Below are 7,373 nucleotides of genomic sequence, written 5' to 3'. Positions count from 1 at the left end.
CTTAGAAGGAGGAGAGAAGGGTGAGTGACCACAGGCTCAGGGAAGCACAAGCACCCTCCCTGCCCCTGCACCACAGACCACCAGCCGTGTGGGCAGTGGGGCTGAGCGTGTGTGTCCATCATGGCCTGGGCTCTTGGATTTCCATTGGTGGCCTGGGCTACCAAAAAACCCCACAACATGGTCTCTGGCTCCCTGGTATGAAAGGAGATTCATGAGGGTGGGTGTGATGACAAGGCCATTTCTGTGCACCCTCAGCATGTTTCTGTGATTCTTCAGCTCTCCCTTGCAAGAGAAGACATCAGTGCATCCCAAGTACAAGAAATTTTGGTTAATAGCCTGTGAGGTCCTGTTGGTTTCTCAGTGCCTCTGCCTTGCAATTTTGGGGCCCAGCCAGCTGTGCAGCAGCAGTGCTGCCTCATGCTCATTTGCCTAATGAGCCTCAGCCATCAGAAGGCAGCCAGGGAAGGGTAATGTAAAGCTGAACTTTGACTTCATGGGCTCAACAGAACTGGACTGAGCTGAAGATATGAAAGAAAGCACAAGCTTGGTAGAGCAGTACAGGGTTTTGGGTTGTTGTGTGGGTGCTCCTGTTGTGATTAGAAGCTTTATCTCCAATTGCATTGCTTTTGCTCTATTCTTCCTTATGGTGCCTACTTCATCTCCCTGCTGGAAGATGTCCTCACCTAAAAACATGAAATTGCCAGTCTGGATGGTGTTTTCATGTCCTCGTGTGAGTTATCTGGTTTCCTCAGGTAGAGCCTTTTCCAGCAGGCCCAGGACAGCTCTTAGAGCCGGGCCCTGCTCCTTCTTACACTCAGGGTTCCACGTAATCACTTGCTTTTCTTGTCCCTCTGCATGACATGCTATCATGAGACATCTTATCAACAGCAGCGCTGCCTTGAAGAGAGCTAATTTATGTGATAAGGCCTTATTGCTCATTTCTCAATCTGTACCAGCACTGCCTGCTCAAAAATAAGATTATGGTGATCAAAAACCTGCAGGACAGTCACCTTGAATAGTGTTGTGCTCCTGAAAATGTGGTACGTGACATAAATCTTTATCAGGATGTCATTTAACAGTGAGAGAAGCTATTGTACTTCCACCAGCTTATAGTGAGTGCTTAACATTTTTATTATGTGGAGTTTATTATTTTAATGGATTACCATGATTATGCAGCTGCACTATTCAGCAATAAAGAGAGAGATGTTGCCTGGCTAAGTCCACTGGCCCTGGTGAGGTCTCAGTGGTGGCTGCAACCACCAGCAGTTCTAAAGCAGCCACTGCTGTGGCCACCTGCTGTACAAGGGGCTGAGCTTGGTAGGAAAAGCTGGCAGGTTGTCCTGACAGTGCTGAGTCTCAGAACTTTAATTGTGGCTGGTTTGTTGTTATGAAAAAGCTAAATCTCTCTAGTTCCTATTTAAAAACAAGTGGTTTAATTAGGCAGTCTATTTATGGTGAGATGTGTATCTAAAGTGAAGGGCATTTCTTCATCACCTTCCACTTTGCTAATGATAAGCACAGTTACAATAAATTGCCTGCCTTGAGAGAAGTATCTCCATAGATTTTTTGGTTTGATATGGAGGGTGCCCTTACACTTGGCTTAACATGACCTTGTGTGGTTAATTTTTCCCACCATGCAAAACACACACACACACACACACACACACACACACACACACAAAGGGTAAGAAGGTATAAAGTTGATTTCTCAGTTGCTATGAACTGGCATAAACCTTAAAAAATGCATTTAATGCCTGGTTGATAGTAGCAAGCAATTTTTTTGTGGGCATCCTAACCTGGTACAGATACATTGGCTGGGTACAGTCTCTTGACAGTGGCCACAGAGCCTAAACCAAGAATATTGGTGATACTTCCTTCTGGGACGTGCTCTGCAGTGGAGATGTGTCCTGTGCTTAATAGCTTCCAATAGGTTTTCCTGTGAAATTGTAAAATTGTTTTTGGAATCCTTGGTAAGCTCTTGATATCCTTGTCATCTTCTGGCAATTAGCAAGTTTAGAGGTGGTGGTAGTGTCTGTGATACTTTGTTGTCCTGGTGCTGGGTCCTACTCTGAGAGCTTTAATCAGCTTTGTTTTCTGGCAAAGCCTGCGCTCTTGAGTCTCCTTATTAGCAGGTCTCTTCTTTTGTGTTAGAAAAAGGTGAAATGCACAATGTCAGCCAGGAGTGTTTTGTTTAGGAACAAGGATATGAGTTAGCAGCATGGGAACACTCAGATAAGGTTTTTCCATGCACATGTATTGCAGGAGGTTTGTAAGTCACTGCTGTATCTGACCAGCTCTATTGACTTAAATATGCAATTTCTCATTTACAAAATAAATTTTAAATGCCTCCTTATCTCATCAGTGACTGAAAGAGAGATCTCTGTGTGAGGGCAATGGAGGAGATGTGGGGTGTAAGTAATGGCATTCCCACAACCACATCATGAAGGATGTAACACCATGGCTTCTCTGCTCTTGCTTCCTAGAAAAACTGATAAGATGCCATTTTGCACTGGCTTTGGATTTTTCTTTCCTTGCCCTGTTAAGGGATTACCCTGGGGACCTGGTCCTTCTGAGAAGCTCAGCAGAGAGTTGATCAGAGCTGAGGCACCCTGGGCCATGTAGTCAGGCAATATAGAGCACCTTCAGCCTGAAACAGCAGGGAAATGTGCTGGGGCTTTGCTGCCTGGATGCCTTTGCCCTTGGCTCCATGACTGCAGTCACACATGACTGTGTCACACAGTTTGATGCCTGGGATGGGGGTCTTGCAAGCAGGTTGTTTCCCCTTCCAAGAAAAGGGGATTCAATCATCTGCACCAGGCAAAATGCCGAGGGGACCGTTGTATCTGTGTGCAGCTGGTCTAGTGTGTAACATGGTAGTCTGTTATTACCAATAATTTCTAAATGGCAAACACTACAGATTGCTGTAAAGTCCCAGTTCAGAAATACACATAAAAATTACCAAAGTGTTTAAATTGTTTACACTCCCAAGTTTGTTTTTAAAATCCACTCAGAGTTTCTGTGTGCCTGATCACAATTTGCCATAAGGGATCTAAATGCCTTGGGAAAACTTTATTTACTTGCTACACTCTGCCACTTCTGGGAAATCACAGCCCAAACCTCCAATTGTATCAGATTGGAGTAGGTCCTGTGAAGGGAGCCAGGAAGAAAAAGTGGTCCTTGAGCTTGGTCAGTCTGCCCAAGGCATCTCTTGTTTCCTGAGCAGTGAATAAGTACCTAAGCAGTGGCCCTTTAAAGTAACCCAGAAAGTCATGACACTAGCCTACGCAGTACTGAGAGGGACAAAAGAACATTTCATAATTGTTTGTCCAGATAAACAAGTGTCAAGCCTGCATGTCTGAATTAGTTGTGGTGGCTTAAGTTAGCCTTTATTATCAGCAGAAGAACACTTGTTATTTGATCTCTCAGAAGAATGCCTTCTCCTTTGCTCACTCGGTTAAGTAACACATAGGATTTTTCTTATGTCATCTATTATTTTATACCACCTAGAGAAACAGATCATTTGATTAGAAATATCAAACCCAAAAATTAACATTGCTTCCTAAATGCCAGTGGAGATTAGTCAGTTTAAACCAGCTCTAGTCCTGACATTGTAAAATGAGTGAACATCAAACGGGGTTATGTTTTCTGTAGTCAAAGATGGTAAGAGGTTGAACATTGGGTAAGGGAAGCTCATAGTTTGTCAGAGAATTTCCAAGTATAAGGAACATGAAAGAAAGCAGGTTAGCTATATTTTAAGATGCTGATTAAGATAAGAATCACAGATTTGTCTCAAAACTCAAATCTGAAATTGCCTGTCTTTAGTAGCTCCTCTTTAGCGTGAATCAAGACACTGAAGCCAAATGGGTGGTTCCAAAATAAAAAACAAACAAGCCCAAACCAAAGCCCAATGTGCTGGCAGCCTGGCAGCCTTTCTCTTATCTTCAGTGAATAAAGAACTGCTTGTTCACAACCTGTGACATGGGTCATTTGAAGGTGGGTTGCAAAACAGGGAAAGAGAAAAACAAGGACTTTTGAGTAGGTTTTGTGCCATGAGGATACCTGTGTGATCACCTCACCTAATAAATCCTTGTAGAATGTAAATTGAAACAACTGCCTTCCTGGTGTCCTAGCTGGGACATGGATGCTAATGGAGATAGTGAGGTTTTTAGCAGAAATGAAAAATAAAATTGCAGCCTTCCTATGGTCCCAGTCCTATATTGGCAGACAGTTGCCTTTATTATGCCAGTGGGACTGCTGGATTCAGCTATTCTTGCTAGATAACTTATTAATGCTGATGCAAACAGGTGTGTTACCTTTAGAAGGCTTGAGAAAAGGCCTGTAATCTTTACAGATATGTTTTATACTTCTGCACAAGGTCAGTGTTAACCTGACTAATGAAAAACTCTGAATGTCCAGAAGCACAGTTAGTTTAAATGTGTTCTGCCTGCCAGCTGGAGATAATTCCTAGTTGGCCAATATATCACTACTGGCCTCTGATACAGCTGGTGAATGGTCACTTATGTAGACCACTGTGGGTCCTGCTCTGCCTAATAACCCCAAATTGTTATGCAGCACTTTCTATTCATAGGTCCTGCAGCACTTTGCAGAAGTACATTTGTGTTTCACAGAGGGCAGGAAAGGCATACAAAGGGCAGTTACTCTGCTGAAGTGTGCCAGTGGCAACCTGTAGACTAGAAAATGAGCTCTTTTAGGCTAAACCTTTGAGCCTATCTAGTTTATTAGATTAAAACTTGCTGGTTCTAAACTAATACTTTCCAATAGTTACTCCTAATGTGGTAACTGGTCAGCTGTTATTTAGAGTGCGTAGGATCGGGAAAAATCCTGCGTCAGTCTGATGAGGATCTGTGCTGAAAGCTAAATGAGTTCAGTTGAGGAGAAATTCTTAATGTATGGCACTGGAAATGAGCATTATGGATATCTGGGTGGATGCCTGGGCTCTGATTCAGTCCTGCAGCTGGGAAATGTGCCTTGTTTGTTGTGGGAATGAGGCCCCTTTTGCCTGGGTAAGAAAGGCACGTCATGGGGAGCAAGTGGCTGTTAGACCTGTCCAGCAGTTAGGGACTTTTAGGGTGAAGTAAGCTTCATTTTCTTTTTTACTTTCCATGGAAAATGTAGGGACAGAGACTCTCCTGAATCTTCCCCCTGGCTGGAGTGTGTTTGTTATGGCACTTCCAGGAAGGCAGAGCTGAGCAGCAGACTGAGCCCACCAGGGATGGTGTCCCACCAAGCAGTGCCCAAGCCATCGCCTCTTGGGAAGCCATGCAGGGGCAAAGCGGGAGACACTGGTGATCTCTGCTGAGAGAAAAAGCAGGTCTGGCACTTCTGTGCTCCTTGGGGGACATCCTAAATATGATAGCCAAGAAGAAAGCAAAGCCAAAAAACACAAGGTGTGAGGTGCAAAATGCTTCCTGTTCAGCTTTGTGGGTTGTCCTAGGTTTTGGTACAGAGAGCTGAAAGAGGGCAGGATGTCAGGAAACATCGATCTTGTTTTGGTTTGGTTTTCCTTCTCTAAGGTAAGGGACAGAAATCGCAAGGTCAGGAAAAATTAGTCAGCTATTCACAGAAATAATACTGCAGGTTTCTGAGTGACAACAGTTCCAGCCAGAAGCGCTTATCTGCATGTAAGGAGCAGCCCTCATTGTAAGAGTTTACCTGTGAAAGATGGGGCACAAAGGGGAAATCATGAATTCCATTTGCAGGCGCAGAGCAGAGCACAGGGGAATAACTGGCCTGCTCCAAGCATAGGTGACAAGTTAGAGACCTGGCCCTGCTCCAGTGCCAATGGCTGCAGACTGGAGCCAGTGTGTCCCTTCCCCTCCTGCCCCTCCTCCTGCCTGCTGGGGGCTGTAGTAACAGGCTCTTGGAGCTGCTCCATGGGCTGGGGAGAGGCTCACAGCTTGCTGTGCCAGGGCCTCTGCCAAGTGGCTCCATTAAGAATTGCTTTCATGATTACAGCGCTTATGCAAGCGGGGAGCAGGCTTTTGGGAGGATGTTTATATTGCACAGATCCTTTATCTGGCTTGACTATCTCCTCATTACCTGCATCGAAGAATTGCCTGCCTTAGTGGCCAATAAAACTAAATTGCTAAATCCAGCTTTGTGTAACCCTATTTACCTTTTGTACCAGATTAACCTTTATCATATTTGCAAGTGTGTTGGGAAAGTAACATAAACAGAGGTAGGTGGTGGAGGCAAAGGCCAGCCTGGAAGAACCAGCAGTGCCCTATTTGCCAGACCAGCACAGATAAGAGGAGGCTTGTGCCAGGCAGGGAGTTGAAGACAAGCTGTTGCCAAGCAGCATTCATGCTGATGAACATGATATTTGAAGGAGTCTTCCACACCTTCCCTGGATTAGCAGAAATGGCTGGGGCTTAAGGTAAACAGTGAGGAGCCCAAGCGCTGCAGAAATAGTTGGTGGGGAAATGAATCCTCATGGCTGGCATGGGCAGGGGGCTGTCCTGGTGGCTTGGCAGCTGGGTCAGCACCAGCCTGATGTTACCACGCTCTTCCCAAAGCACAGTCACCACCCTGCCACACTCAGCCTACACCTGGGGCAGGACCTGGGAGGGATCTCTGTTTTGTGAGCTGAGCAAGGACTTCAGGTGTCAGGGATGGGGGCTGTCTGTTGGGATAAATACTGCAGGGACCCAGGGGACCAGCTCTTGAGGAATGACATCATGGCCTGTGTGTTTGTTGGTGTATCCCTACTGCTAAAGACAGCAGGGTTTCCAAAAGTTCAAATGTGTGAGCTTCCTGTTTTTCTGAGGGGCTCTTGGGGCTCGCTTGGAGCAGATCTGGTTTCTTGGTCAGCTCAGTTACACTATGCTTGAGCAGCTCCTTCTACCTTTCCAGCAGGAAAAACAAATTATTTTTTCTTTGAGAATATTTATCAGTGAACAAAACAAGTATTACCTGGGAAAATGATCCCATTCCTTCCCACTGCAGAATGTGTTCCTTTGCTTTTTTCCTGCTGATGTATTTAAAACAAACATGTGTCTACACAACTTCATGATAATTACAGCCCTGGCAAAAATTTCTAGGATAGATTAGTTTTATGAATGGATCTTGCATGCAGTTTGCACTTTGGATTGTGTTAGGATCTTGCTGCTTTAAGTTCAGATGTGTTTCCTAGGAAGTGTGGCTGTGCAAGTTTTAGACTGAGCAGCTGAGAAATCCATGGATTAGTAGCTGTATGGATACATTTCAATTTTTTCCCTAGTGTTTTAGTCTCTCTAAGATTCAGAAAAAGAACTGAAGGAGAAGAATATGAATGTATTTTTTCACCACATTTTAATTTTTATTTTGTATCAGGATTTATGGACTTTTGGAATATTCAGTGAAGTCAAGAATAA

General features: G+C 44.5%; 1 long non-coding RNA gene across 1 annotated transcript in view; it reads left to right on the top strand.

Annotated features, from left to right (window-relative positions):
- Positions 1-6,283: 6,283 nt before the first annotated feature.
- Positions 6,284-7,373, top strand: part of LOC131582044 (uncharacterized) — a 74,916-nt gene continuing 73,826 nt past the window's right edge. The window contains exon 1 of the long non-coding RNA XR_009278256.1: positions 6,284-6,397. This is a non-coding gene — a long non-coding RNA (uncharacterized LOC131582044). The remainder of the gene's footprint in view (positions 6,398-7,373) is intronic.

The sequence above is a fragment of the Poecile atricapillus genome, chromosome 9, assembly GCF_030490865.1.
Source record: "Poecile atricapillus isolate bPoeAtr1 chromosome 9, bPoeAtr1.hap1, whole genome shotgun sequence".
Lineage (NCBI taxonomy): Eukaryota > Metazoa > Chordata > Aves > Passeriformes > Paridae > Poecile > Poecile atricapillus.
This window is presented reverse-complemented; position numbering and strand designations above follow the sequence as displayed.